General features: G+C 37.0%; 1 protein-coding gene across 8 annotated transcripts in view; it reads left to right on the top strand.

The window, feature by feature from the left end:
• The window catches only part of LOC133648215 (Kv channel-interacting protein 1), a 152110-nt gene that overhangs the window by 110051 nt on the left and 19906 nt on the right, over positions 1–22153 (top strand). Inside the window, exon 1 of one of the 8 annotated variants that reach the window (XM_062044076.1) lies at positions 11249–11403. The exons of 6 other annotated variants lie outside the window; for them this stretch is intronic. The gene's annotated coding sequence lies outside the window, so the exon portion shown is untranslated. Of the gene's footprint in view, positions 1–11248; positions 11418–22153 lie in introns of those variants that run through there. One more of the 8 variants, XM_062044077.1, reaches the window with a different exon arrangement.

The raw sequence follows: 22153 nt of genomic DNA, 5'->3' as shown, positions 1-22153 counted from the left end.
TGTTCACATTGTGACGGCGGTGAGCTATTGTATCCTCCTACGGTGTGTAGTGAAGCATGTTTAGCTATTCCTCGTCCTCCAGTGATAATGCTACTTGTAAGAAACTCACTTTATTTGTCGCCGTAGAGATAAGGATTAGTGATTTACAAGTAGCTAAAACATCTTATAAATCAAATATATGAAATATTTAGTTTTTAAGCCAAAATGTGTCAATTCTCCCTTTTCTGTCTACACACTGTGTCTGTTTGTAAGTACTCCGTGTGTGTGCGCTGCCGAACATGCTCCTCTGCTCGTAAAACCAGCAATGTCATGACGGGGAACCGGTACTTTACAAGTACCGTTTTTAATTCGTTAGTACCGCGATACTATACCCATACTTGCCAACCCTCCCGTTTTTAGCGGGAGAATCCCGGTATTCAGCGCCTCTCCCGACAACCTCCCGGCAGAGATTTTCTCCCGACAAACTCCCGGTATTCAGCCGGAGGTGGAGGCCACGCCCCCTCCAGCTCAATGCGGACCTGAGACTGAGTGGGGACAGCCTGTTCTCACGTCCGCTTTCCCACAATATAAACAGCTTGCCTGCCCAATGAACGGAGAGGTTAAACAGGACAATACTGCCATCTAATGGATAGCCACAGGAACACTGAAATTCAAGTATTTTCTGTTTTTTTCTATGTAAATAAAATAAATATATATATTGTTGCGTTGACCAGCATTCCTCCAATGGGGAATTCAAATTGCTAGTCTCTCCCAGATTCTTTTTATGGCAATATGCTGTTGTTTATATTCAATCACCAGGCAGAAGTTGGTATTTTGTGGTTTATTCTCCAAGCTTAGAGGACAAACCTGAGACCAATCCAGCACACCAGCGTTCCCCAGCCCGGTCCAGATCGGTCTCCCCTCCACCTCCTGTCCCCCCAAGCTCAGCACTGCCCTGTGCTCCTTATCTAAGGAATGTTATGGCAGTCTCAACAGCGCTCTGCCTGTCTACTCAAGGACACTCGAATCTAAGCACTTTGTACCACACGAGACATTAGCTGATGTAAATATGACTATAGGAGTTTTAGAAAGAAGTAACACTTAAATATGGATATGATTCTGATCTGCTTCCATCAATATATTTATATATATATATATATATATATATATATATATATATATATATATATATATATATATATATATATATATATATATATATATATATATATATATATATATATATATATATATATATATATATATTTATATATATATATATATATATATATATATATATATATATATATATATATTCATAGCTAGAATTCACTTAAAGTCAAGTATTTCATATATATATATATATATATATATATATATATATATATATATATATATATATATATATATATATATATATATATATATATATATATGAAATATATATGAAATACTCCAGTTGGTGAATTCTAGCTTTAAATAACCACGCCCCCAACCACCCCCCCACCCCCGACCAAGCCCCACCCCCACCCCCTACCCCCTACCTCCCGATATTGGAGGTCTCACGGTTGGCAAGTATGACTATACCAGTTCTGGTATACCATACAACCCTACCTGGAAGAAAGTTGTGTTGATGGAAAAGTTGTGCATGAGTGGATTCTGCAAAGGGAAGGAAGTGACAGGCGGTCTTTTCTCTGCAGAGAGTCAAGACGCTGCTTTAATCCCTCCAACAGGCGCTGCAAAAAAAAAATGAGCTGAGAATTTCCATCCCAGTGTAAACTCCACAGCTTATATTAGCTTTCGCAGCAAATGGAAGAGCGGCTTTAGCTCCGGTTCTTTCTGGAAACACGGATCCAGCCAGTCCTACCTGCCATTTGGTGGAAGTTTGCTTTTCATTTCCTGCAAGCTGCTGCAGGTAACACACTTGGCATACCAAATCTGCATCACACTCCAATTTATTCACCATTTTTAATGAACCATTTGCTTCTCAGTATCCATGAATGAGTTAGTGATTGCGCCAAGACTCCTGATATGGAGACTGCAAGAATTAATCACTTGTGTTTATGAGTGTGTGGGTGTGTGTGTGTGTGTGTGTGTGTGTGTGTGTGTGTGTGTGTGTGTGTGTGTGTGTGTGTGTGTGTGTGTGTGTGTGTGTGTGCGTGTGTGCGTGTGTGTGGCTATTCTTAAATTATAGCCCATTTAGTCTTGCATTGTTAGTCCAAAAAAACATCTTCCCGTGTTTAATAACAATACAACCATAGACATGATTAATGTTTGCTTTACAGCGACTACGTGCTGCCAAACGAGTACAACTTTTGATCAGATTAACCGCAGCGTCGCAGTGTCACAATTTAGATGAGAAATGACCGATATTAAATGGTGATGGATCTAAATGAATGGCGTTTCATTGCATGAGCAAACAGACTCAGGAAAGAAGGGAACATATAAGCATGTGTTTAATAAACAGATTTAAAGGCCTACTGAAAGCCACTACTAGCGACCACGCAATCTGATAGTTTATATATCAATGATGAAATCTTACCATTGCAACACATGCCAATAACTTATAAAGTGCAATTTTAAATTTCCCGCCACACTTCCGCTTGAAAAACTCCTTTGGATATGATTTATGCGCGTGACGTCACAAAATCCACGGAAGTGGTTGGACCTCATCTGACCCGATACAGAAACCTCTTGTTTTCTTCGACAAAATTCCACAGTATTCTGGACATCTGTGTTGGTGAATCTTTTGCAATTTGTTTAATGTACAATGGAGGCTGCAAAGAAGAACGTTGTAGGTGGGATCTATCGGTGTATTAGCGGCTAAGTACAATACTTACAGCAACACAACAAGGACTACTTACTACGCCTAGCCGATGCTTGCCGCCAAACCCACGGGTGAAGTCCTTCGTCGCGCCGTCGATCGCTGGAACGCAGGTGAGCACGGGTGTTGATGAGCAGATGAGGGCTGGCTGGCGTAGGTGGAGCGCTAATGTTTTTATCATAGCTCTGTGAGGTCCGGTTGCTAAGTTGCTAAATCAGCCTTAGCGTCGTTAGCAACAGCATTGTTAAGCCTTACCAGGCTGAGAATTTTTTAACCGTGTAGTTACATGTCCATGGTTTAATAGTATTGTTGATCTTCTGTCTATCCTTCCAGTCAGGGGTTTATTTATTTTGTTTCTATCTTCATTTGAGAACGATGCTATCACGTTAGCTCAGTAGCTAAGTGTGTCACCGATGTATTGTCGTGGAGATAAAAGTCACTTTAAATGTCCATTTTGCGTTCTCGACTCTCATTTTCAAGAGGATATAGTATCCCAGGTGGTTTAAAATACAAATCCGTGATCCACAATAGAAAAAGGAGAAAGTGTGGAATCCAATGAGCCAGCTTGTACCTAAGTTACGGTCAGAGCGAAAAAAGATACGTCCATCACTGCCTCTCAAGTCCTTCACTGTAACGTTCCTCATCCACGAATCTTTCATCCTCGCTCAAATTAATGGGGTAATCGTCACTTTCTCGGTCCGAATCTCTCTCGCTCCATTGTAAACAAAGGAAAATTGTGAGGATATTACCTCCTGTGACGTCACGCTACTTCCGGTGCAGGCAAGGCTTTTTTTTATCAGCGAGCAAAAGTTGCGAACTTTATCGTCGATTTTCTCTACTAAATCCTTTCAGCAAAAATATGGCAATATCGCGAAATGATCAAGTACGACACATAGAATGGATCTGCTATTCCCGTTTAAATAAAAAAAATTCATTTCAGTAGGCCTTTAACATCATTTTCATGTTAAGAGAGAACGTTTGTGTGGAGGGGCGTGGCCTGCGGGCCTGCGGCGAAGCGAGATGTGCCAGGACCGGCTTCGAGATCAGCGACAGGCAAGCAGATGGCCCACCTGAGCGCGTTTATCTAATCGCCCGTCGCTCTGTTAAAGGGAGCAGCCGGGTAGGAGAGGAGGAGTCGTTGACGGCGGTTGGCGAAGCACGAGGGGAGCGAGAGCAAGACAGACGACTCTGAAGAGAAACCATTCATGTGCCCGATCGAGGAAAAAGACACTTGCTGAAAAGCATGCAAAGACTTTGCACGATCTGACACGTTTATTGTAAAATAAACATTATTGTTAACCCTGAAAAGGAGTGGTGATGTCGGTGACTGGTGGCCCAAAGAACCCGGAAGGAAGCGACTTCCACAGTTTGTATTAGGGTTGTACGGTATACCGGTACTAGTACAGTTTCGCGCTACTAATGAATCAAAAACGGTACTATACTCTGTTTGAAAAGTACCGGTTCCCAACAGGCATGACGGCGCGTCGTCACGTCGTGACATTGCTGGTTTTACAAGCAGAGGAGCATGTTCGGCAGCGCACAACCACGGAGTACTTACAAGCAGACACAGTGTGTAGACAGAAAAGGGAGAACGGACGCATTTTGGTGTAAAAACTAACGATAAAGGTGAAGTTATAACACTGAAACACCCTCAGGAAGAGGTGCTTTAAGACATGGCTAGCTAGCTAGCGGCTAACGTCCATTCGAGAGTTGGCAGTGTTTTAGCTACTTCTAAATCACTAATCTTCGCCTCCATGGCGACGAATAAAGTAAGTTTCTTACAAGTATCATTAAGGTATAGCTAAACATGCTTCACTACACACCGTAGGATACAATAGCTCACCGCTAACAGCAAGCTAGCACCCCTGAATGTAAAGTGGATCTACACCTGACATCCACTGTAATGATACCAAATACAAGATGATTACATCAATATTTTTTATTGTCAGAAATTCATATTATGTTTATAAACTCAGGAAATACGTCCCTGGACACATGAGGACTTTGAATATGACCAATTTATGATCCTCTAACTACTTGGTATCGGATCCATACCCAAATTTGTCGTATCATGTAAAACTAATGTAAAGTATCAAAGAAGAGAATAATGTTGTGGTAACTGAGGGATATGACGGCAACAGACACCAGGGGGTGGTAATGTTCAATAATGTATTATATATATAGTCAATGTATATACAGTATATAATAATACGAAACCATACTAATAAACTATAGAATGGTGCGTGATAAAATCCAAGAGTGTATGTGTGTGAGGCTTCGTGTGTGATTAGCTGAGGTGTGTGTTACCAAATGTTGTTGAGAGCGAAGGAACACGGAAGTCCGTGGGGCAGGCAGATGATCCAGAGCAGGAGAGAAGAGACAAGATCCGTTTCCAAGCGGGAGGTTGAGAATCCAAAAGGGCGGACCGGGAAGCAAGGGAACAAAAAGGTGACGAGACGCAAAGCTCGCCAACTCAGGAACAAGGGCAGACGCTGGAAGGACAAGGAAGAACAATGAAACACGGAGCGAGACACGTAGAGAGACAGAGAGAGAGAGAATAAAGCTGGGTATCGGCTTATGGTACAGAAGATTATATTCCGGCCCGGCATGGCAGGTTGTGCAGGCTTATGAAGGCAGCTCCTTCATTACAGGCAGGTGCGCTGATTGCCGGTGAATGATTGCAGCTGGCGGCTGCTGCAGGGCGGAGACGCGCCCCTGGATGTGCGCGGCCGTGGGCGTGTCCCGAGGTGCGACAAGTAGAGCGCAAGGAGGAGGGCGCATTCGCTCTGGCCGCGACAAATAAGGGATTATTACATTTGAACAGAAGTGTAGATAGAACATGTTGAAACAGAAATGAAGCAGATATTAACAGTAAATGAACAAGTAGAATAATAATAAATTTTTTACCGCTTGTCCTTTATAATGTTGACAAAATAATAGAATGATAAATGACACAATATAAATAAAAAAAGGAGCATATTTTTTGGGTCTAAATTGGATGTCAAAGTTGACCAATTTATGGTTTTATGGTTACAAACTTCCACTATCCAAGTGAGAGGCTTGATTTATGATCCATAATTAACTTTCACCAACTCGGAGGCGATGCAGCAGCTCACCGGCTCAGCATGTCAATAAAGCATGAATTGATTAACCCCGACTTAAACAAGTTGAAAAACTTATCGGGGTGTTACCATTTAGTGGTCAATTGTACGGAATGTGTACTGTACTGTGCAATCTACTAATACAAGTCTCAATCAATCAGCAAGCTGCTTAATCAATGTACAATCAATGTGATCAATGCACCGCTAAAAATAGGCTAATATCGCTAATGCGTGGTTAATATTCATCTCCCAAGATGTAAATGGAGTATTGTTGGCAGGTTTTGGATGTTTCCATTGAGGGCTTTGTGGGCGCAATAGAGGAGGCCCTCTAGACTCCATTGTTAGCTGGTTTTTTAACGTTTATTTGCAATTTAAGAAAGCATAAAACAAGAAAAAGTTTTTGTTTTATTTTGGGATTGTGAAGGATAAACAGCACTTTCCCATTTTTGCATATTTCCAGTACGACTGATGTGATTATAGGCAGAGTGCAGAGGAGTTTCCCCACGTGACGTCGTCAGATCCCGAACGCACGGAAATTAGTAGTTGGGAAAGGGCATGTTCACCACTGTGTTACATGGCCTTTCCTTTTAACAACACTCAGTAAAGGTTTGGGAAGTGAGGAGACACATTTTTGAAGTGGAATTCTTTCCCATTCTTGCTTGATGTACAGCTTAAGTTGTTCAACAGTCTCCCTTCTCATATTTTAGGTGCCACACATTTTCAATGTCTGGACTACAGGCAGGCCAGTCTAGTACCCGCACTCTTTTACTATGAAGCCACGCTGTTGTAACACGTGGCTTGGCATTGTCTTGCTGAAATAAGCAGGGGCGTCCAAGAAAAGAGCAAAATATGTTGCTCCAAAAGCTGTATGTACCTTTCAGCATTAATGGTGCCTTCACAGATGTGTAAGTTACCCATGTCTTGGGCACTAATACACCCCCATACCATCACACATGCTGCCTTTTACACTTTGCGCCTAGAATAATCCGGATGGTTCTTTTTCTCTTTGTTCCGAAAGACACGACGTCCACAGTTTCCAAAAACAATTTGAAATGTGGACTCGTCAGACCACAGAACACTTTTCCACTTTGTATCAGTCCATCTTAGATGAGTTCAGGCCCAGCGAAGCCGGCGGCATTTCTGGGTGTTGTTGATAAAAGGTTTTCGCCTTGCATAGGAGAGTTTTAACTTGCACTTACAGATGTAGCGACCAACTGTAGTTACTGACAGTGGTTTTCTGAAGTGTTCCTGAGCCCATGTGGTGATATCCTTTACACACACTTGTTGATGCCGTACAGCCTGAGGGATGGAAGGTCACGGGCTTAGTTGCTTACGTGCAGTGATTTCTCCACATTCTCTGAACCCTTTGATGATATTACAGAGTGTAGATGGTGAAATCCCTAAATTCCTTGCAATAGCTGCTTGAGAAATGTTGTTCTTAAACTGTTCAACAATTTGCTCAGGCATTTGTTGACAAAGTGGTGACCCTCGCCCCATCCTTGTTTGTGAATGACTGAGCATTTCATGGAATCTACTTTTATACCCAATCATGGCACCCACCTGTTCCCAATTAGCCTGTTCACCTGTGGGATGTTCCAAATAAGTGTTTGATGAGCATTCCTCAACTTTATCAGTATTTATTGCCACCTTTCCCAACTTCTTTGTCACGTGTTGCTGCCATCAAATTCTAAAGTTAATGATTATTTGCAAAAAAAAATAAAGTTTATGAGTTTGAACATGAAATATGTTGTCTTTGTAGCATATTCAACTGAATATGGCTTGAAAAGGATTTGCAAATCATTGTATTCCGTTTATATTTACATCTAACACAAATTCCCAACTCATATGGAAACGGGGTTTGTAAAATGTAATACAAAAATAGCAACAACAAAGAACCAAAAAAAACAAAAAAACAATAACTTCGAGTTTACATAATAATCTTCATACCAAACATAAAAAGAGTAATAGAAAAATAGATTTTTTGCAAAAATAAAACATTTGCAAAAATAAAACAAAGAACCGAATGGCTTAAAATATACACATTAGTGCACCAAAGACAAACAACTGTCAAGACTCGGTCTGTGGCGTGGTTTGTTCTCCCGTGGTGCAAAGGAATTGGACCAAACGTGGCGTGCAGGTGAGGACATGTTTAATATATTAACTCAAAAAAGGCTCAAAAGGGGATAAACAAAAGGCACGCACAATGGCGGAAGTACAAAACTAGACTATGAAAACAAAACACTAGCACAAAGGCAAAAAAACTATGAACAATAACAAAACTTACTTGACATGACAAGAGGGGCAAAAGGAAGAGCAGCATGGATCATGAGGGTGAACAGAGTGATGTCGCCAGGCCGACTGCCTGGCAACAATGGCCTTAAATACTGGTGACATGATTAGTGAAAACGTGAGACAGGTGCGTGACATGAGGATGTGAACCAGGTGCGTGACAAGACAGGTGAAAACTAATGGGTGACCATGGAAACCAAACCAAACAAGGAAGTGCAACCAGGAACTAAAAAAAGAGCCCAAAACCCAAGCAAAACAAAAACATGATTAACACAGACATGACACTTTTATAATGACCCGAAGTCTTCAACTATACTAAGTCTTTCCATGCTTGGAATCTGCACTTTTGCATGATATACTAGTTACTATGCTCATCTAATGAGTTACTATGGTCATCTAATGAGTTACTATGGTCATCTAATTAGTTACTATGCTCATCTAATGAGTTACTATGCTCATCTAATGAGTTACTATGGTCATCTAATTAGTTACTACTAGCAGCTCGAACGAGGCACCAAGCAGTGTGGGCGGGAAGCGTTTCCACAGACGCGGAAAGTTCTAAAGCTTAGTGATATATCAGATATATCAGATTGTAGGCGGGTTTATTTTGTACCCTTCGCGTTCATATTTCACTGTTTCTTGCATTTTTGTTGCGTTTCACTTGATTGTAAAATATGTGGATGGAAAGGGGGTGTGACGTTCATATTTTGTCAATATTCAGTGTTTTATCCTTCATAGAAAAATGTAAAAATTCCATGACGTTTTTTAAGGCGGTCTGTCATAACGTTTTTAGCATTCAATCAGACATTATTGTGAGGTTTTGTATTAGTGTCCCTACAAATAGATATACTGGCCCCTCAGACACATTTTTTTCTGTAAATGTGGCCCCCGAGTCAAAATAATTGCCCAGGCCTGTGCTAGTAGTAACTAATTAGATGACCATAGTAACTCATTAGATGACCATAGTAACTAATTAGATGACCATAGTAACGAATAGTAACTAATTAGATGACCATAGTAACTCATTAGATGACCATAGTAACTAATTAGATGACCATAGTAACGAATAGTAACTAATTAGATGACCATAGTAACGAATTAGATGACCATAGTAACTCATTAGATGACCATAGTAACTAATTAGATGACATTTGTAACTCATTAGATAACCATAGTAACGAATTAGATGACCATAGTAACTCATTAGATGACCATAGTAACTAATTAGATGACATTTGTAACTCATTAGATGACCATAGTAACTAATTAGATGACCATAGTAACTCATTAGATGACCATAGTAACTCATTAGATGACCATAGTAACTAATTAGATGACCATAGTAACTCATTAGATGACCATAGTAACTAATTAGATGACCATAGTAACTCATTAGATGACCATAGTAACTAATTAGATGACCATAGTAACTAATTAGATGACCATAGTAACTCATTAGATGACCATAGTAACTAATTAGATGACCATAGTAACTAGTATATCATGCAAAAGTGCAGATTCCAAGCATGTAAAGACTTAGTTCAGTTGAAGACTTCGGGTCATTATAAAAGATGAGTGCACATCATAATGGCAGCTGCACTTTACATCTTAAACATCTAAACAAATGATTTGGGAATGTCCGGTGGGCCAGATTGAAAAGCTTACATTATTGCAAATGTCATATTGCTAAACAGGCGAGCGTATCTGATAGCGGAATAGCTCACCCCTTCTATATTTCCATCTCATTGGCCCAATCCCCCCATGTGCAATCTCCCCATCTATCACTCCCCATACAGACCATTAGCCACAAAATTGCTTCCCCCCCCCCCCCCCCCCCCTCTTGACACACAAGCAACATCACTGTTTTGTCGTCTTGCATCACAACAGTCATGGGCACCAGAGTGTGTTGCAGATTGGCACACAACACAACAACAACGAGACATATGTCTACTGGCGCTACCGCAGAATGCATTTAACCATAAAGTGGTATTTATGCGCGTGAGCATGGTTTGAATGTCTGTCAAATTAAATTAAATGCTGCCCTTGATACAACATTAAGCTGGAGACAACATTAGGAATGAAGTCAAGCCTCCATTGATGCAAAAGTGGTAAAGTGTAAGACATGGTGATACAACAGAGCCCCCTGCTGGCTGCTCGTGAACACTGCAAGCCTGGTAGGAATTTCACTTTTATGAATTGATTGATTGATTGAAACTTGTATTAGTAGATTGCACAGTACAGTACATATTCCGTACAATTGACCACTAAATGGTAACACCCCAATAAGTTATTAGTAGATTGCACAGTACAGTACATATTCCGTACAATTGACCACTAAATGGTAACACCCCAATAAGTTTTTCCACTTGTTTAAGTCGGGGTCCATGTTAATCAATTCATGGTACAAATATATACTATCATCATAATACAGTCATCACACAAGTTTATCATCAGAGTATATACATGGAATTATTGACATTATTTACAATCCGGGGGGTGGGATGTGGAGGGTTTAGTTGATATCAGCACTTCAGTCAGAGAAATGGACGTTGGAACAGTGTAGGTGTGACTTGGTAGAACAGGGGTGTCCAAACTTTTTCCACTGAGATTTAACCCCGCATGCTTACATTTTTACACGGAAAAATGTAAGCATGCGGGGGCCATTTTGATATTTTTCATTTTCAAACCTTAACAAAATATATGGATTTTTTTTTTTAACCTTTAGGGCTCCCGGGGACTGTAAAGGGTCTCAGTCATTAAAATGTAAAAAAATAAGTCAAATTATTATTATTTTTTATTTAACGCTTACAGTAAATCTCTATGTAACCCGTATGGAAATATAGTGTCACTAATATATTCTCCTATTATTCATTTCTAATCTATGGTGTGCCAAAGTCACTTTGGTCACTTAAAAAAATGTTCAACTTGATGTGTCAGAGTCATGTGGTCACTACAGGGTTAAATTAATGATACATGCACGCAGCACGTTATTCACATGTTGGCCAGTAGAGGTCGCACCTTTCTCATGCCAGACATTCCTTCACTGAACGTCAAAGAGTGAAGGCACGAGTCATATCGTTGTGTTACAAAGACAAGGTTTATAAGTTCAAATACTTGTCACTTCTCAAACCGAGTGTTGGAAAAGCAGCATAAGATAGCCTGGTTCCAGTGGGAGCTGAATTGCTGTGTTTTATGCTGCTGAGAACTCCAGTAAGTGTTACATTGTGAGTGAGGCCTACTAGCAAGCCTGTTAGCCTAGCCATCCTGTTAGCGCTAAAGAGAGGAGTCTGATAACAAGACACAGAGTTAAAATGTACAAAACCAATTGGAGTAATATGATGTCTTGAGAGAATGCCTTGTGACATGTTAGCATGTTACAGTTGGATAACTTTATTGTATTTTCGTTTTGTGTAAAAGAGAGGTTTATTTAATGTTACTGTGTTCAGCCTTAGCAGTGAGCAGAGGAGCTGCATTCATTCCAATTGATTGATTGAGACTTTTATTAGTAGGTTGCACAGTGAAGTACATATTCCGTACAATTGACCACTAAATGGTAACACCCCAATAAGTTTTTCAACTTGTTTAAGTCGGGGTCCACTTAAATTGATTCATGATACAGATATATACTATCATATATACTATCATCATAATACAGTCATCACACAAGATAATCACATTGAATTATTTACATTATTTACAATCAGGGGTGTGGGGGGGTGGGGTGGTGGTGGGGGGGGGGGGATATGGACATCAAGTAGTGGACATAGAGAGAGAGAGATATCAGAAGGCAAAATAAAAAGTATCTGCATTTGATTGTTTACATTTGATTATTAGCAATCCGGGGAGGGTGTTAGTTTAGGGTTGTAGTTGCCTGGAGGTGAACTTTGATTGCGGTTTTGAAGGAGGATAGAGATGCCCTTTCTTTTATACCTGTTGGGAGCGCATTCCACATTGATGTGGCATAGAAAGAGAATGAGTTAAGACCTTGGGAATCTGGGTTTAACGTGGTTAGTGGAGCTCCCCCTGGTGTTGTGGTTATGGCGGTCATTTACGTTAAGGAAGTAGTTTGACATGTACTTCGGTATCAGGGAGGTGTAGCGGATTTTATAGACCAGGCTCAGTGCAAGTTGTTTAACTCTGTCCTCCACCTTGAGCCAGCCCACTTTAGAGAAGTGGGTAGGAGTGAGGTGGGATCTGGGGTGGAGGTCTAGAAGTAACAATGCTGCTAAAAGCACCCTCGTCATGCTGCTTAAAGGGGAACTGTTGATACATTTCATTTATTAAATTGATACAGTTAAAATGATAACCATTATAATATATGATGACCAAAAATGTGATTTCAATCATTTAATTTGTTTTGTGATGGTTTAAAAAGTGATAATTCACAGCTCATAATTTAAAGATAAAAAGGTAAAATCCTTAAATGGATGTAACTCATTTCATTCATTGAAGTCTTAAGTAAGAGGTGAAGCTACTATAGTTTTCATGATTTGATGCTGCTGTTAAAGTCTTACAGACTTATATGGAGTACAGTGTGAACCGACCAGTATTCATATGTCCATAACTAAATGGTTAAAATGAGTAACTGTGTTTATTGATTTAAAATTGAAGTTAATATGGTACCATATGGAAGAGAACTAAGAGTAAAAAGAGTATTCTAACTGATTACATTCTGTACTGCTATGTGCAGATTGTTTTTTTGTATGATCCTGAAGTCTGGTTCCAAACTGGACTTGAGTTTTGATGGCGAGCCAGTCCCAGTGAGTGAGAGTCTGCAGAGAGGGAGCGTTTGGATGTGGTGTGGCCAGCTGCATCGGTCTCCACACTCTGCAGCGACCTATAACTGAACTGATCCACCATCAGAGTCGCAAGTATCGAACCGAATCAGTATGGAATAACGGATTACAATAGAACTAAGGATTCCCAACCAAGGAATATAGACAGTGTTCAATTCATTACTACCCGGGTAGAACTTACTTTTTGAAAGGACAATTTAAAAAGGACATTTCTTCTATTTTGCTACTTTTGAATTTTTGCAACAGAGCTCTATTTTTATTTATTTTTGGGGGGTATTTACAATTTAAAAAGCACACTGTTCATGTGTTATTGTTTATTATTGTGCAATAAATTTGCCAGCAGTTGTTCTGTGGTTCACTAAGTACGTAACGTCTCATTGCGAGTCTCAATTATACAGCCAAGAACCTAGTAATCTTAATTGTTGTACTAACCTGCTATCCTACAGTAGGGGTGCTACATCTATATCAACTTCAGGTTGATATAAAGTAAAATAAAAAGCCTTTTCTGTCAAAGACAACTTTGTTTTTTATAGTAAAACTGAAATATGCAGTATTTAGTAATTCGAGCCCTAAAAGATCAATAATGCAGGACACCATTGATTTTAATTATTTAATATTTTTGAGTAATCACAGTGAAATGTTAAAAAAAATCCTACTAAATATATTTGGGATCCAAAAGGTCCCCCACTCATAAAGTGATACATTTTTATTAGGTTTTGTTTTACTTTTAACACTTAAATTACGCGGTCAACTTCAGATATATCTGTCCATTTTTACGTTTGAACTATTATTTTGTATTTTGTTTGTATTATGCTCTTTTGTCAAATAAAACTTTGATGTTTTTTTATGGCAACCACACAATATATGCAATATTTTTTCCACATAAAACATTTTAAAGTGATATTTTTTAAGTAATAATTCATTATAACATAGATTTTTAGTCTTTTTTTTTTTTTTTTTTTAGCAATGGCAAAAAAAATAAAAATAAACAAAGACAAAATTTAAAAAAACAGCCTGCATGGCAGCTTTGTGTCAACATTGCAACTTTTTCTTGTTAGATTTCACCTCATTCCACTTTTTTTAAATGTTTTTTTAAATTTGTGCAATATTATCAATTTTGCAATTTTTGCAGAATGTGTGGCGGGCCGGTAAACAATTAGCTGCGGGCCGCAAATGGCCCCCGGGCCGCACTTTGGACACCCCTGTGGTAGGATATGTACAGCAAGTAGTGGACATAGAGAGAGAGAGAGAGAGATCAGAAAGCATAAGAACAAGTATATACATTTGATTATTTACAATCCGGGGAGGTGGGATGTGGAAGGGAGGGTGTTAGTTTAGGAAGGAAGGGTGTTAGTTTAGGGTTAAAGTTGCCTGGAGGTGTTGTTTTAGTGAACACAAATGACAGTAATTCTATCTGACTGTATGTTCTAGAGCTGAAGTGGTTTTCTTGGCTTCTGTCAGCCTCTAGTAGGGTTGTCCCGATTACAATATTTTGGTACCGGTACCAAAATGTATTTTGATACTTTTCGGTACTTTTCGATACTTTTCTAAATAAAAGGGACCACAAAAAATGGCATTATTGGCTTTATTTTAACAAAAAGTCTTAGGGTACATGAAACATATGTTTAATATTGCAATTTAGTCCTTAAATAAAATGTTGAACATACTAGACAACTTGTCTTTTAGTAGTAAGTAAACAAACAAAGACTCCTAATTAGTCTGCTGACGTATGCAGTAACATATTGTGTCATTTATACACCTATTATTTTGTACTACTGAAAGCCACTACTAGCGACCACGCAGTCTGATGGTTTATATATCAATGATGAAATCTTAACATTGCAACACATGCCAATACGGCCGGGTTAACTTATAAAGTGACATTTTGAATTTCCCGCTAAACTTCCGGTTGAAAACGTCTATGTATGATGACGTATGCGCGTGACGTCACTAGTTAAACGGAAGTATTGGTACACCATTGAATCCAATACAAAAAAGCTCTGTTTTCATCTCAAAATTCCACAGTATTCTGGACATCTGTGTTGGTGAATCTTTTGCAATTTGTTTAATGAACAATGGAGACTGCAAAGAAGAAAGTTGTAGGTGGGATCGATGTATTAGCGGCTGGCTGCAGCAACCCAACCAGGAGGACTTACTTGGATAGCAGACGCGCTAGCCGACGCTAGCCGACGCTAGCCGCCGAACGCACAGATGATCGGGTGAAGTCCTTCGTCCTTCCGTCGATCGCTGGAACGCAGGTGAGCACGGGTGTTGATGAGCAGATGAGGGCTGGCTGGCGTAGGTGGAGCGCTAATGTTTTTATCATAGCTCTGTGAGGTCCCGTTGCTAAGTTAGCTTCAATGGCGTCGTTAGCAACAGCATTGTTAACCTTCGCCAGTCTGGAAAGCATTAACCGTGTAGTTACATGTCCATGGTTTAATAGTATTGTTGATCTTCTGTCTATCCTTCCAGTCAGGGATTTATTTCTTGTGTTTCTATCTGCATTTGATCCCGATGCTATCACAATAGCTCCTTAGCTAAAGTGTTTCGCCGACGTATTGTCGTGGAGATAAAAGTCACTGTGAATGTCCATTTCGCGTTCTCGACTCTCATTTTCAAGAGGATATAGTATCCCAGGTGGTTTAAAATACAAATCCGTGATCCACAATAGAAAAAGGAGAGAGTGTGGAATCCAATGAGCCAGCTTGTACCTAAGTTACGGTCAGAGCGAAAAAAGATACGTCCTGCACTGCACTCTAGTCCTTCACTCTCACTTTCCTCATCCACGAATCTTTCATCCTCGCTCAAATTAATGGGGTAATCGTCGCTTTCTCGGTCCGAATCGCTCTCGCTGCTGGTGTAAACAATGGGGAAATGTGAGGAGCCTTTCAAACTGTGACGTCACGCTACTTCCGGTACAGGCAAGGCTTTTTTTTATCAGCGACCAAAAGTTGCGAACTTTATCGTCGATGTTCTCTACTAAATCCTTTCAGCAAAAATATGGCAATATCACGAAATGATCAAGTATGACACATAGAATGGATCTGCTATCCCCGTTTAAATAAAAAGAATTCATTTGAGTAGGCCTTTAATGACGAGTGGTAAAAATGAATTATTAATCTACTTGTTCATTTTCTGTTTCAACATGTTCTATCTACACTTCTGTTCAAATGTAATAATCATTTATTCTTCTCTTCTTTGATACTTGACATTAGTTTTGGATGATACCACAAATGTAGGTATCGATCCGATACCGAGTAGTTACTGGATCATAATTTAAGTTCTCATGTGTCCAAGGATGTATTTCCTGAGTTTATGAATATAATGTAATTGAATTTTTTTAAAAGAACAATTTAGATAGATAGATGGATGGATGGATGGATGGATGGATGGATGGATGGATGGTACTTTATTGATTCCTTCAGAAGAGTTCCCTCAGGAAATTTAGTCCTTAAATAAAATAGTGAACATACTAGACAACTTGTCTTTTAGTAGTAAGTAAACAAACAAAGACTCCTAATTAGTCTATGCAGTAACATATTGTGTCATTTATACACCTATTATTTTGTACACATTATAAAGGACACACTGTGTCTGCTTGTAAGTACTCCGTGTGTGTGTGTGCCGCTGAACATGCCTCTCTGCTCGTAAAACCAACAATGACACGACGTGACAACGGCAGGGGGGGTGGTGGACCGGTACTTTTTAGAGGCGGTATAGTACAGAATATGATTTATTAGTATCGCAGTACTATATCAATACCGGTATACCGTACAACCCTACCCTCTAGTGGGCTTTAATGGTCATAGCAGCCTACACAGTTGAGTTGAGTTTGAGTTTATTTGGAACATGCAAGCATACAACATGATACTTCACAATTTCCAGTTTCTCTTTTCAACATGTTCGAAAAGGAGTAGGAAGAAGCAGAGCTTATTTAATCCTACCCTTTTTCTTTACATAACAGTTGCTAAACAGTAGTAGAGATCAGAGGGGGTCATGTTGCATATACCTATAATTACTGGTGTGGGGAACACAAGAGTCACTTTGTGGTCAATTAAGTGTCCCTGCGTCCTAATGGAGACCATTCATCAAGCGCTGATCTCCCCTCCACCACACACCTGCATTGAGAGTTTGTTATTGTTACAGTTTGTTCAGGTCAGACCCTGCGGTTCCAGCCGTGTTCCCAAAGAGTGAAGGACGCGGGACTAGGGTAGGGAGGGGAGGAGTTGGGACACGCTCACCGGGATAGAACCAAGGTCAGAGCGGGAGATGCCCCGCAGACTGGAGGGATAAAAAGACCGGGGATGGAGCCACGGCTACAAAGTAGTCAGTCGGTGGCGAGAAGTACTGGAGGTGGCAGTTTGGAAGTAAGGATTGTGGATTAGTGAAGAAGCAGAGTGATGGATGTGGAGAAGAAGGAGCATGGTGAGAACAGCTTACAAGCCATAGCCATCGTGCTGCTGTGCTGTGGACTGCTCAAGATGTTGCACCTGCTGGGAGTCATCTCTGTGGAGGGTGAGTCACCCTAGACCACCCTCTGGTAGTCAAAGTTGTCTTTTTATAGGGTTTTCTATACGTATGTGATGATCTTGCTGTGTCTCTATCTGTTACGCTACCTCGCTGCAGAACTGTATCGGAAATGTAGCCTTTGCAAGGTGAATAATGTGTTAAATTAACAATAAGAATATTACAATAGAATAGAATAGAAAGTACTTTATTCATCCCTGGGGGGAAATTCAGCACCACAGTTTGCTCACAATAGACAATAAACACTTAGGTATTTTTTTACATGTGAATAATATAAATACAGTCTATTATACAGGATTATTCACATGTGAATAATATAAATACAGTCTATTATACAACATTATTCACATATGAATAATATAAATACAGTCTATTATACAGCATTATTCACATGTGAATAATATAAATACAGTCTATTATACAGCATTATTCACATGTGAATAATATAAATACAGTCTATTATACAGCATTATTAACATGTGAATAACATAAATACAGTCTATTACACAGCATTATTCAAATGTGTATAATATTAATACAGTCTATTATACAGCATTATTCACATGTGAATAATATTAATACAGTCTATTACACAGCATTATTCACATGTGAATAATATAAATACAGTCTATAATACAGCATTATTCACATGTGAATAATATAAACACAGTCTATTATACAGCATTATTCACATGTGAATAATATAAACAGTCTATAATACAGCATTATTCACATGTGAATAATATAAACACAGTCTATTGTACAGCATTATTCACATGTGAATAATATAAACAGTCTATTATACAGCGTTATTAACATGTGAATAACATAAATACAGTCTATTATACAGCATTATTCACATGTGAATAATATAAATACAGTCTATTATACAGCGTTATTAACATGTGAATAACATAAATACAGTCTATTATACAGCATTATTCACATGTGAATAATATAAATACAGTCTATTACACAGCATTATTCACATGTGTATAATATTAATACAGTCTATTATACAGCATTATTCACATGTGAATAATATAAATACAGTCTATTATACAGCATTATTCACATGTGAGTAATATAAATACAGTCTATTACACAGCATTATTCACATGTGTATAATATTAATACAGTCTATTATACAGCATTATTCACATGTGAATAATATAAATACAGTCTATTACACAGCATTATTCACATGTGAATAATATAAATACAGTCTATTACACAGCATTATTTACATGTGTATAATATTAATACAGTCTATTATACAGCATTATTCACATGTGAATAATATAAACAGTCTATAATACAGCATTATTCACATGTGAATAATATAAACACAATCTATTATACAGCATTATTCACATGTGAATAATATAAACAGTCTATAATACAGCATTATTCACATGTGAATAATATAAACACAATCTATTATACAGCATTATTCATATGTGAATAATATAAATACAGTCTATTATACAGCATTATTAACATGTGAATAATATAAACAAAGTCTATTATACAGCGTTATTCACATGTGAATGATATAAATACAGTTTATTATACAGCATTATTCACATGTGAATAATATAAATACAGTCTATTATACAGCATTATTCACATGTGAATAATATAAATACAGTCTATTATACAGCATTATTCACATATGAATAATATAAATACAGTCTATTATACAGCATTATTCACATGTGAATAATATAAATACAGTCTATTATACAGCATTATTAACATGTGTATAATATAAACAAAGTATTATACAGCGTTATTCACATGTGAATGATATAAATACAGTTTATTACACAGCATTATTCACATGTGAATAATATAAATACAGTCTATTACACAGCATTATTTACATGTGTATAATATTAATACAGTCTATTATACAGCATTATTCACATGTGAATAATATAAACAGTCTATAATACAGCATTATTCACATGTGAATAATATAAATACAGTCTATTATACAGCATTATTAACATGTGAATAATATAAACAAAGTCTATTATACAGCGTTATTCACATGTGAATGATATAAATACAGTTTATTATACAGCATTATTCACATGTGAATAATATAAATACAGTCTATTATACAGCATTATTCACATGTGAATAATATAAATACAGTCTATTATACAGCATTATTCACATGTGAATAATATAAATACAGTCTATTATACAGCATTATTAACATGTGTATAATATAAACAAAGTATTATACAGCGTTATTCACATGTGAATGATATAAATACAGTTTATTACACAGCATTATTCACATGTGAATAATATAAATACAGTCTATTACACAGCATTATTTACATGTGTATAATATTAATACAGTCTATTATACAGCATTATTCACATGTGAATAATATAAACAGTCTATAATACAGCATTATTCACATGTGAATAATATAAACACAGTCTATTATACAGCATTATTCACATGTGAATAATATAAACAGTCTATTATACAGCGTTATTAACATGTGAATAAGATAAATACAGTCTATTATACAGCATTATTCACATGTGAATAATATAAATACAGTCTATTATACAGCGTTATTAACATGTGAATAACATAAATACAGTTTATTATACAGCATTATTCACATGTGAATAATATAAATACAGTCTATTACACAGCATTATTCACATATGTATAATATTAATACAGTCTATTATACAGCATTATTCACATGTGAATAATATAAATACAGTCTATTATACAGCATTATTCACATGTGAATAATATAAATACAGTCTATTACACAGCATTATTCACATGTGTATAATATTAATACAGTCTATTATACAGCATTATTCACATGTGAATAATATAAATACAGTCTATTACACAGCATTATTCACATGTAAATAATATAAATACAGTCTATTACACAGCATTATTTACATGTGTATAATATTAATACAGTCTATTATACAGCATTATTCACATGTGAATAATATAAACAGTCTATAATACAGCATTATTCACATGTGAATAATATAAACACAATCTATTATACAGCATTATTCACTTGTGAATAATATAAACAGTCTATAATACAGCATTATTCACATGTGAATAATATAAACACAATCTATTATACAGCATTATTCATATGTGAATAATATAAATACAGTCTATTATACAGCATTATTAACATGTGAATAATATAAACAAAGTCTATTATACAGCGTTATTCACATGTGAATGATATAAATACAGTTTATTATACAGCATTATTCACATGTGAATAATATAAATACAGTCTATTATACAGCATTATTCACATGTGAATAATATAAATACAGTCTATTATACAGCATTATTCACATATGAATAATATAAATACAGTCTATTATACAGCATTATTCACATGTGAATAATATAAATACAGTCTATTATACAGCATTATTAACATGTGTATAATATAAACAAAGTATTATACAGCGTTATTCACATGTGAATGATATAAATACAGTTTATTATACAGCATTATTCACATGTGAATAATATAAATACAGTCTATTATACAGCATTATTCACATGTGAATAATATAAATACAGTCTATTATACAGCATTATTCACATATGAATAATATAAATACAGTCTATTATACAGCATTATTCACATGTGAATAATATAAATACAGTCTATTATACAGCATTATTTACATGTGCATAATATAAACACAGTCTATTATACAGCATTATTCACATGTGAATAATATAAACACAATCTATTATACAGCATTATTCATATGTGAATAATATAAATACAGTCTATTATACAGCATTATTCACATGTGAATAATATAAATACAGTCTATTATACAGCATTATTCACATGTGAATAATATAAACACAGTCTATTATACAGAATTATTCACATGCAGATAATATAAATACAGTCTATTATACAGCATTATTCACATGTGAATAATATAAATACAGTCTATTATACAGCATTATTCACATGTGAATAATATAAACACAGTCTATTATACAGAATTATTCACATGCAAATAATATAAATACAGTCTTTTATACAGCATTATTCACATGTGAATAACAAATACATTATACATATAAGTACAGTCAACAAGGAACATATGCATTATACAGTCTGATGGCTGTCGGTATGAAGGACTTCCTGTGTCGTTCCGTGTTGCATTGTGGGAGTCTGAGCCCTCCACTGAACGTGTTCATTGTCATTACTTTGCACCTCTCACTGTGATGCATCGCTCCACCACACCACTGCAACAATAAACACATTACTCAGTGAACACCTCTCTGGTAGTGTTAGCACTGAGCATCGGTTATTATTGGTGGCGACAACTCATGTAGATTCTGCAGGTGTACCTAATGTTATGTCTGATGAGTGCGTGTAAATTAAACTTTTTTTTTTTTTTTTTTTAAATAACTGGAAATAGCTCTCAGTGTAATGATGTGCAGTTCAACACTATTCCGCAGTACGTGATACATATTTTCTTTCAAAAAGTTGTCTTACAAGTTTTGCATTGCTATAGTGTGACAGTAAAAACACAGTTTATATATTTTAATTTTTACAATATATTATATCACAGTATTT

Source organism: Entelurus aequoreus, linkage group LG04 (genome assembly GCF_033978785.1).
Source record: "Entelurus aequoreus isolate RoL-2023_Sb linkage group LG04, RoL_Eaeq_v1.1, whole genome shotgun sequence".
In the NCBI taxonomy this organism is placed as follows: domain Eukaryota; kingdom Metazoa; phylum Chordata; class Actinopteri; order Syngnathiformes; family Syngnathidae; genus Entelurus; species Entelurus aequoreus.
This window is presented reverse-complemented; position numbering and strand designations above follow the sequence as displayed.